This window comes from Protomyctophum parallelum, assembly GCF_964188405.1.
Source record: "Protomyctophum parallelum genome assembly, chromosome: 19".
Classification (NCBI taxonomy): Eukaryota; Metazoa; Chordata; class Actinopteri; order Myctophiformes; family Myctophidae; genus Protomyctophum; species Protomyctophum parallelum.
The window spans coordinates 44,939,692-44,951,124 of record NC_139717.1 but is presented as its reverse complement, the minus strand read 5'-3'; positions in this window follow the sequence as shown (position 1 = coordinate 44,951,124).

Sequence of the window (11,433 nt, the reverse complement as noted above, 5' to 3'; positions counted from 1 at the left end):
AGTCACAAGGTTTTTTTGTTTGTTTGTTTGTTTATGTTTTTTTTTCTTTTTCTTTTTTTAATAAATAAACAGGAGGCAACAGCATCTCCCACTGGCTGATGCAGCCAGCGCAAACTATGACAAACAGAAAATATCACCACGAAGAGTTAACAGTCACAAGGGAGCTTTTTGTTGTTTCTTTCATGTATTTTTTTGTAATTCTTTTTTTTTGTTAAGAAATAAACAGGAGGCAACAGCATCTCCCACTGGCTGATGCAGCCAGCAAACTATGAGAAACAGAAAATAGGTGCTCACCTAATGTTAAAACTCAAATGAAAATATCTAACATGGCAAAACAGTGGAAATAATGTAATAAAATAACAGAAATAGGAAGAAAGGACCTGTCATGGTTAATAGTGTGCTCAGCTGGGAATTAAGCGCAAGGGTAGGCTTTATGAAGGTGTCTACTCACACTTGCAACTGCACAGTGCAGTGCAGTTGAAACCTAATTTATAGCACTTGCACCTTCCTTGACACCCTGATTTGCAGCCACATTTAGCGAGTTGCTGACAACTCTCTGCAAGTGGTGAATTGGCTGTCCAGTAGACCTGCCACTCTTCACCAACCTTCTTCCATCCCCAGTCAGCAGGATTATCTGCTTTTGGCTGAGGCTGGGTTGACTGACCCCATATGCAGCCTGCCTGATATGCAGCACGTTTAGCGTGTTGAAGCAGAGCTGCTTTTGTTGGAGGAATGGCTTCGTATGGCCTCTGCTTTCTGGCAAACATGTCAAATCTCGCTTCATCCACACTGGCAACTGTGCTCGATCTGTCGTACATAAGGGCCACAAACCTCTCCAGGATCTCCAAGTCACCATCATCCAAGATGGGAGGGTACTGACTGAGTTTGGCAAAGATGGGAGAAGCCTCTGGGAAAATAGCCCAGGTTTGCCACGCTGTCTTTTTGCCCTTGTTGCGAAAGGCTGAAACAGTATCACAACCTGTGAAGGCGTGAAAGAAAAGTATGCCTTTGGTCTTTTCTGGTCCAACATGGTTGTACAGGTCATGTACACCAATCCACCTCAGGCTCTGACCATGCCCAAACGTCACCCACAGCTGCTGGAGACCAAGATCCTGAAGGGATGGGAAGATGCTTTGTGCAATGACCAAAATATCAGTGTCATTGGCTTTGATCATGATGGTTTTGCTACCTTCCTCTGTGGCATGTCTGGCATGTACAAAGATTCTTGTATCTGCTTCCTCGTGGAAACATTTGTCCAAACTATCCAGATTGATTTCCGAGGTACTCAAGACATCAGGTCCTTTGGTAACAACAACCATGTTTGGCACAGTCATGAGAGCAATCTTGTCTGCCAGAAAGTGGAACAGGTCTGTCTTGTTGTCATTATGTCTGAGGAAATTGCGCCAATTCGATGGAACTTTGTTCCTATTTGTCACTTTGCGTCGTCCTCCCTGGCCTCGTTTGGACCTTGTTTCCATTTTCAGACTTGCCGGATTGTACACATCAAACACAATGTGTGTAGTCTTGTACTTTGTGGCATAAGCTTGTATTGTGGGTAGAACATCCAGTGCTGCGTAGTCCTCAAAAGTCTTCGATCTTTTCGGTGGCAGTGTGTGGACCAAAGCTGAACCATCTATGATGATGACATCAGTCTTTGGTTCTTGGTCAGGAGATGTGATGCCGGTCTCAAGAATGGATGCCAGCTGGGATTTCTGGCAAGCATAAAGCTTCCCACCATCACTCAAGGCAGCAGGAAAGGGCTGGTTCTCATGTTGGAAGAACTCCTGCAGGTCACATTCTCTGCTCTGACACGAGATGAAGAGTTTGGAGAACAGCTGGCAGTCCTCTTTCACTACCTTCTGCTTTGATGGCCCGGTAGTAGTGGACTCTTGGCTGAAGAAGTTGACTCTGTTCTTCTTGATTGGTTCATAAAAAGTTGATTGGTTGTCTTGCAAACCTTGTGCAAATTCTTGGTATTTTGTCTGTCCGTTCTTCAGGTGTGAGCGTAAGAGTTCTGCTGAGCTCGGGTCAGCAATATCTCGAGTATCTATTGAATACAAATCACGACTCTCTTCTTGGAATGGATTCCCCAGGTCTTGCATACCCGTAGACAGTTTCCTGACATTCTCCAGGAACCGTTTTTGAGCATGACGTGTTTGCTCACGGTGTAGTGTATGCTCACATACTTCTTTGGTTTGTGCCTCAGTTTCATACACTGACACAAGATTGCTGACCTCAGGGCCAGCAATCATCCATCTCCTCAGGGCAGAGGGGTTTTCTGTAAGCCCAATAGCTCCACCATCAGCCTTGATGATGGCATTTGCTTGTTCATGGGCTTGATCAAGGGCAAGTGAAGAGAAGTTCCGACTGGTTTTGTGAATAACAAAATTGCCACGCCTGAACTCCTGAGCTAGCTCTGGGTGTCTACTCTCAAGAGTTAGCATGTCCCGGAGATGTATAGGAAGCCAGCGAGCGTAGTTGTTGTTGTTGTTGGCAAAGAAGTATGGAATCAGCTCACCCAGTGCCTCACAGTAAAGACTGAAATTACCCTCACGAAATGACCTAATGAGCAAGAGGATAACCAGTTCCATGGAGAGAATCAAGTGCCAGAATCGAAACTGTGGACTTTGCTCTTTGCGGATTTCACACCAATCTTCAAAGCCCAACACAGCTTCATTGTTGTCTTCTCTCTCTTGGCAGTAGTCAGTGTATGCTGCCTTCAAGAGCTTGTAGAGACTACAGGCTGTTATCTGATGCATTTGTCGTGTCCTGGTAACACTAGCAGCTGACAGAAATGAATCGGCAGTGCCAGATGAAGCCACTCCAGCTTCAACCAAGGCCCCTGTCCATCCACTATCCTGGAGAAGAGTGCCAATGGACTTGAGCGCTGCCATCTCAATATGGAGACCACCAAACATGACAAGATACTTGTCCTCTCCATATTGCTCCGGCCAGTTCCACTGCACTTCCTTCGCAACGGCATATATTGGCTGGTCAGCTGTGATGACGGGTATTTGTCCTGGGTTCAAGAATGCCACTATGTCCTGTACTTTATCCATCACATGCTTGGCGGTAGCAATGGAGTGGGCTTGGTCTCGGAGAAGAGGCAGAAGTGATGTGATGCTTACCTCAAACTCCAGGCTCCTCGTCATTGAGGCATGATGTGCTGACCATGTAAGGTCCACTATACCTTCAATTTCCTCCGTAATGATTACCTTCTCCAGCCACTGGTACTCAAGTGCAAGTTGTGGCCTGAGGACATCCGTGGGTGGCTTTGGCACTGGGCTCTTTGGTGGCAAAGGTTTCTTTGTCTTGAAGAAGGCAGGTTGGATGTTTGTGAAAGAGTCTGGAAGTTCTGGGACAGACTTTACTCTCTCTGGACCAAATTTGAGTTGCTGACGCTCTTCAACCCTGCTTTCCTTGGTCGGATGTTGGAACACAGAGACACTGGTGCCATGGAAAGATGTAGTAGCAGTTGTTGCAGACGGATTGTGGTCAATGTTGTCCATGACAGCAGTGGTGAACAATCCCTTCCGTAGCACTGGCGGACAGACCACACCCTCCTCAACATACTTGCTGACTGTTGCATCTCCCAGTTGAGCAGATATCTCCAGCACCCGGTCATAGGAAATGCTCATGCCATGTTCATGCAGCATTTCAACCAGTCCTCTCTTCCTGGTTTTGGCATAAACAGACATACCAATGTATATTGGGAATGGAGTTTCCCTATCTTTGGGATGTCTGTGGGTGGCTGCTCCCTCTTTGTATCTGGAGTAGCAGTTGTACTGCAACAGTTGTGCAATCGCTTGGTCAGTCTTGGAAGTGCCAAATCTCAGCTGTGACTTGATATCAGCACCGTGTTCTACCATACCAACAAACTGGAGGAGAGGGGATGGCATCTTTGATGCATCCCTCACGGAATGTACCATCAAATCTGGACTGATGGTCCAGAATGTGCCCTCTCAGGATTTTGGCGGCCTTGGCCATGATACGTTCCTCTGAGAACTCTGCAGCTTGAAAGAGAGCATGGCCTACATCTTCCTCGAAAGCCAGGAGCACATCTCTGCCCTGTTTGTGAGCCTGGAGTTCAGGGATCTCTTCCAACAGTTGTTCCTTTAATCTGGTAGAGTTGACTGTAGGTGAGTTTACACCCAGTTGCTCCAGACGCTGCTTGTACAGGTTGGTCATATCTGCAAGACGGAAGATGATAGGACCATCAGAACTGAGACATGTTTCTACAATGTAGTTGGCCAGTTCTGAGAGAACCTGGGGAAAGACGTCTGGTTCTGTTTGACTCTGAGATGACTCTTTCTCAAGGGTTCTTAGATGACATTTCTTTCTGTTATAGAACCAGTGAGACATACAAGATGGTATTTCAGCTCCTGTGCTATGGCATCACCACCACTCAGTATAGCCAACAGCTTTCCATCATTTAGTATCTTGGCACATTCATTTAGTCTGTCATTCAGGTCAGTTGTCATTGCCTTTCTTAGGTTATGTGCTGGGAAAATTGTCTCGCAAAAAATGCAAGCCTCAACATCATGAGTCATTCTACGGAGCTTTGCATTTCTTTGCATGTCATGGCTTTCATCTCTTTCATTACTTTGAGTTTTGGATTTTCGCTTCCTTGCACGGCCTAGTTTGTCATTATTGAACATTAATCGACAACTCCTGTGATATTGTGCCTGGTTCTTTCTCAAAGTATCTTCTATACCCCCACCGTCATCTAGCCTTGCCAGGTCCACGATCATTGGCATTTCATTGATCTCATAAAAGAGAGGCATATTGGTGGCAAGCATTTTATAGCCATCATGCTCAGCAGCATAAAGGGTTCGAGCTGATGCCAGGGTTTCATCTTTCTTGTCCATCTGACATAGACAGCATTTACTCCAATCAGTGTGCCTCTTGGCTACCATTGGATTTGCATTCGCCATTGCGAATGCAATTTTGAATTTATTTTTGTTTTTTTTAATTTATTAGGTGACTAAAGCTGATGGATTTACATTACAAAGTAACACTGCACATTGAGGTATGGGATACAACTAGGCTCGGGTGACCTACACCTAGTCCGATCATTCATCCAATGTCATTCAAGTCCCGTGTGATCTGTACACCTTCCGGGTAAGTATACATGAATGAGTCATGTATAGCCCCACTTACCCTTGGCTCGGCTCTCCCGCGCTGGCACAACCTGTCAATTCAGGTGCGGCTATCTAACTACTAACTACTATATCTAGCTAATTGATGGGGGGCTGTTAGACAGCATTTGGGACACTCGATTTAGCTCTACTATCACTATTAGGCAACAGTAAAACTAGATCAGCTGACACTGAACCCCATGCCTAGTTTCACGACAGCGATGTCACCAGTGTGCCCTGGTTGTGCAGTGACATTCACTCTATTAAAAACAAAGATTTCCTCTACCCAGTAAATCTGACAAAAATGTATATGGATATTGGAATCTGCAACCTGAAAAATCTATGTTTAGTCCCATGAAAATACTACTAAAACACTTGTAATAATGAAATGTGAGACCCATAAAGAGTTTAGACCAACATTTGCTTAATGCAGGCTAAATGCAAATAGCCCATAGGCTATATTGGTCCAACAGATGGCGGCCATCTTGGAAAATGGCAACCATGTTGGAATTTCTGGTTGACTGAATCCTGCATGGTCTAACACATGAGAAACACACACAAAAAAAACGTAATCTAAAAACTCCATCCATTTCTATGAGAAAATTTAATTGAAACGTTAACGTGGCGGCCATCTTGAAAATCTTGAAATTGTGGGTGGATACGATACTTTTTCAAAAGAATGGACCTTAAAGAGTATTTGTGCCAATTTTCACGCTTGTATACCAAACTGAACGATTCTCATGAAATATGCAGTTATCTGCTGCGCTATTAGGCCATAAATGCATAGTCAACTCGCACATACATGTATACTTCTCTTGCACATACATATATATTGGTACTTCACTTGCACATACATGCATATCTCACATACACATACATGCATACTTCACTTGCACATACATACATTTAGGTACTTAACTTGCACATACATACATACTTCATTCGCACATACATACATACTTCACTTGCACATACATACATACTTCATTCGCAGTATACATACTTCACTTGCACATACATACATACTTCATTCGCACATGCATACACACTTCACTTGTACATACATACATACGTCATTCGCACATACATACATACTTCACTTGTACATACATACATACTGCATTCACACATATATAAATACTTCATTCGCACATATATACATACTTCATTCGCACATATATAAATACTTCACTTCAAATACTTGTGTGCGTGCGTGCGTGTATGTGTGTGTGTGTGTGTGTGTGTGTGTGTGTGTGTGTGTGTGTGTGTGTGTGTGTGTGTGTGTGAGAGAGTATGTAGGTATATGCACAAAAGTATTTATATAACAGGAAGGCAATTCCTGGAACAGGAAGCTCGCAAGATCTTCGCAAGGTATTTTTTTCTCCCCGAGTTCTGTCGGTAAGGCTCAATGCTTTTGTCACATGATAGCGCAGCTGATTCGAAGCATCACATTAGGGGTAAAAAGGTACCACGTGTATATAACAATAGTAATAATTACTATTATTATTATTAATAAACCATAGTATTAATTAACAGGTTACATGCAGGCATCACTTTAGGGGTAAAATGTACCTTTGCACATAATAATAATAATAAACCATAGTATTAATTAACAGGTTGCCATTTCCTTAAGGTTTACAGGTTAAACACTTATTATTCTTATTTTTACAGGTTAAACACGTAACCATAAACATCCCCTCTTTGAATTTAAATGCAAGGCATCTGTACAATTAATAAATGGCTTATTGAAAGTTAATGCATTTTTTTGTATTTATTATTATTTATTATTTTATTTATTTACGGCTAGCTGTATCATTCTCTGTAGTGCACTCGATGCATCTCAATAAACTTTGGGAAAAAATTATAACAAAGTCTCTATTGCCATTTAGGACATTGATTTGCAAACAAATCAAAACAAAAATCAAGTGGACAGTCTTCATTTTTGCACTACCTCCAGTTCAGCACCCAGCAATTACAGGCCTGTTCCTGACTGTTGCATTTCCATTAGCTTTTCATTTGAAATTCATTTGTTATGGCAAAAATGGTGTCCTGGCGAATTATGTGACCATCTTCAGGGTTTCCTGCACAATGTTGTTGGCATGGCGCTGCGCCATGCTTGAAATAAATCGCGACATGCCAAGCTGCGAAAAAAAGAAAAAAAAGGGGGCTAGTGAATCATGGTGTGTGTGTGATATGAAATGTCCAGTACCTCCCCAGTGCCTCCCCAAGTAAAGTGCCACCCCAGTGTCTGCCCTGCAGTGTCTGCCCAGTGCCTCCCCAGTGTCTGCCCAGTGGCTCCCCAGTACCTCCCCAGTGTCCCCCTCAGTGCCTGCCCAGTGTCCCCCTGAGTGCCTCCCCAGTGTCTCCCCAGTGCCTACCCAATGTCTCCCCAGTGCCTCCCCAGTGTCTGCCCAGTGCCTCCCGAGTGCCTCCCCAGTGTCCCCCTGAGTGCCTCCCCAGTGTCTCCCCAGTGCCTCCCTGAGTGCCTCCCCAGTGCCTGCCCAGTGTCCCCCAGTGTCCCCCCCAGTGTCTCCAATAGCAATACAAGAGCAATAATATGAATTAATCTTAATTTAATAATCTTATTAATTAATTAATTAATTAATTAATCAAATTAATTGACAATTGACAGCACCATGACAAAACCTTTTCCTGCAGGAAACACTGATCTTGCAAGCTTCCTTGCAAGCTTCCAGTAATTGCCTTTCTGTTATATACATACTTTTGTGCATATACCTTCATACTCTCTCTCACACACACGCACGCACACACACACACACACATACTCTCTCTCACACACACGCACACACGCACACACACACACGCACGCACGCACGCACACAAGTATTTGAAGTGAAGTATTTATATATGTGCGAATGAAGTATGTATATATGTGCGAATGAAGTATTTATATATGTGTGAATGAAGTATGTATGTATGTGCAAGTGAAGTATGTATGTATGTGCAAGTGAAGTATTTATATATGTGCGAATGCAGTATGTATGTATGTGCGAATGAAGTATGTATGCATGTACAAGTGAAGTATGTATACATGTGCGAATTAAGTATGTATGTATGTGCAAGTGAAGTATGTATGTATGTGCGAATGAAGTATGTATATGTGCAAGTGAAGTATGTATGTATGTGCGAATGAAGTATGTATGTATGTGCAAGTGAAGTACCTAAATGTATGTATGTGCAAGTGAAGTATGCATGTATGTGCGAGTTGACTATGCATTTATGGCCTAAACGGCTTCCCATACAAGTGTGTTCGGCTGCAGACAGCCATGCAGGACGTTGTCTGTTAAAGCTGCAATCTGAAGGTTTTTCATCATCATCAATCAATCAATCAATCATCATCATCGTGTCCTTGGGGTCTGGCATTTGAAGTTCGTATTTAGAAAATGCAAATGTAGCAATAGCATAACTATATTGCTTATTATATAGTCTACTACTTTTTCATTGACAAAAATACGTAACCTATAACAAAAACGGGTTAAAGCTGCAATCCGTTATAGTTTCATTGTCCTACACAGACCTAAAAGGATGTCAGAATTATAAAGCTTGTTCTCCGATGAGGACATCAAATGTCTTGCCCTTTCAAGCATGAATCCCCGCTTGTCCCTTGGCCCTACTAGCCGCCTAATACTAGTGGCACGGTCTGGCACCGTCCAGGTGCCCACATCACATGTCCCTATAGCTCCCAGTTATCCTGGTGCCCACTCGCCCAGGTGCCAAGTTATCTCCACCTCTTAAGTGCCCACTCGTCCAGGTGCCCACATCATGTATGTCCCGGATGGGTTTGGTGCCCAGTTGTCCATGTGCCTGGTTATCTCCACCCCTGGGTGCCCAGTTGTCCAGGTGCCCACATGTCCCTAGTGCCCGCCTGCCCGGATGGTTTTGGTGCCCAGTTGTCCCTAGTGGCCAGATGGTTTTGTTGCCCACATGGCCAATACAGTTATAAAGGATAACGCCCCCTGCTATTCATTTTGATGGAAGTTCCTCAGTGGCGTTTTGAAGCCGTTCCCAAGTAGGCCGGTGGCAGACTGCGACGGGCACGTACAGGTCTAGTATATAAGAACGCTAGATGCAGTGGCGCAACACTGACCGAACGCTAGGATGGGGGGGGGGGGGGGCGGGCCCCCCCACCACCCTAGGGGAGGGGGGGATGGGGGGGTCTAACCACCAAAACGTGGGGTTATGGTTAGGGTTTGGGGTCGGACTACAGAGAGGTTGTTCCAGTGACTCAATGCACATACCAAACTGCGTTTTGGCAAAGTTATTATTATTATTATGAATTACCTGGCTGTGATTCCTCCTCCTCCCATGTGTCTCAAAACATAAAGGTTTAACCACATTATCAGCAGCGCCTCGAACAGGTCAAAACTCACTAACCATCTGTAAGTTAGCCTATTCTATATATATATAGTTAACATTAGATTTTGGCGCAACCGGGTGAAAGTGGTGGTCACTAAGACTCTAAAGAATTAAGATTCTAAAATAATAATAGATTTAATAGTCTTAATCTGCATGGTCCCTAATCTCAGTAGTCAAGAAGCGACGAGTTCCCCAGTCACCAAGGACTGACTGAAACAACACTGATATCAACATGAGAGGTGCAAATCAGTTACAGCTGGGGCAAACAGAAACACAGAACCTAGAAAACTAGACCAGGAAATGAGGGAACATAAGATCCTAGATTCAAGATATTGTCACAAGGATGTCCAAATACATGCACTGTGGAAAAACTTAGAGCATCACGACCAGCACTTCAAGGAGTGACACCGTAACCGGCACAACCAGGACATCACAATCAAACAAGAATGTGCTGCTTCAGTAGCATCCCCTCCAACAGAGGGGATGAGACATTGACATACCGTTCTGTGATGCTGTGTCAGGAGATCTCTCATCCATATCGTTCAGGGGAATCTCAGGGTCATCCTCCTGTCTGGAATGCTGGTCAACCATGTACCTCGAGGTACATGGTTGGTTAACTGGACTGCTACTTTGCTTCTGTAGAAGTAGCAGGGTCAGGTGGTTCTTAACAAGCACAGATACTGTAAGCATGCTGTATGTATACTGTAGCCTATATTGCGCATGAATGCATGCATGCACAGTAGTACACACGCATGCACGTACCCACGCACGCACACACGCACGTTTCACATAGCATAGCGGGTTGACATTTGAGACATACAGAATACTCACTCTAGATAGCGGACTTAGGAAACAGAAGGCTGCTCCCATCCCAAGTAGAACGACGAAGACCACAACGAGTGTAGCGTAAACGGCTTCAGTGGGTGAGTGTAAGGGCAAAAAAAGAGTACAATTTAGTCTCAGTGTGCACTGTTGTCTGGATTTGAAAATGTTAATCGTTATAAATAGTAGTAGATAGTCATGACAGAGAATTATTCTGTTTTGTAGTAAACTCACCTGTCACAGTGGCAGGTTTCACAGTGGAAGGTTTCACAGTGTCAGGAGTGGTAGGCATAGTCTTGGCTGTAGGAATCTCAGATGTTGTGGTGGGTTCTGGGACAGTGAGAGATACAGTGGCAGATATGAAGGGCATCTTTCAACATGAAGGGCATCGTTGAACAGGTTAGATATAATTATAAGGACATCATTCAAGGTAACAGGTAACAGAATTCACAGCTTATCTTTGCACCATTTGCTATTGTCTGTTGCTCTGTTCAGTTTGGTATCAATTTCACCTGTATAGTATGAGCTGTTTAGTGTGTACAGTATAATCTGTGTGTCCATGAGTACACCCCTTTCATTATTTAACAGTACATCACATTTCCACTAGTCCGGTTTGGAAATAGACACTAATTAGTGTTAATAGACTCTAAAGGGTGCGTTCGGAAATGCGCACCGGGAGCGCACTCGCCTATTAGTTTGCATTGCACAGTGCGCTCAGTGCGCTATTTCCGAACGCGCCCTAAATGTCTAGAGACTAAATAAAATGTGGTCCAGTCTGTTACTCTCCTACTATAACAATTATACACTACTAGTCTACAGTATCTAACATTATTAAAACTGTCCTTCTGTCTGTCCTCATAAATTTTTCTCCTCAGTGGGTTGCCCAAACCATCTGAACGTACACATATGCATGACATACTGTAGCTTACACTACAGCGTACATGTCGGGTGTGAGGAAGCTGATTTTTCACCTTTCACAAATCTAAATAGTTTTTTTGGGAACTCACTCAAATAAGACTGCAGTGGGAGGAGATGTCCTCTTCCATTTTTCTCTTCAGTGGGCTGACCATTAGATCTCAAATTGCACCCCCCCCCC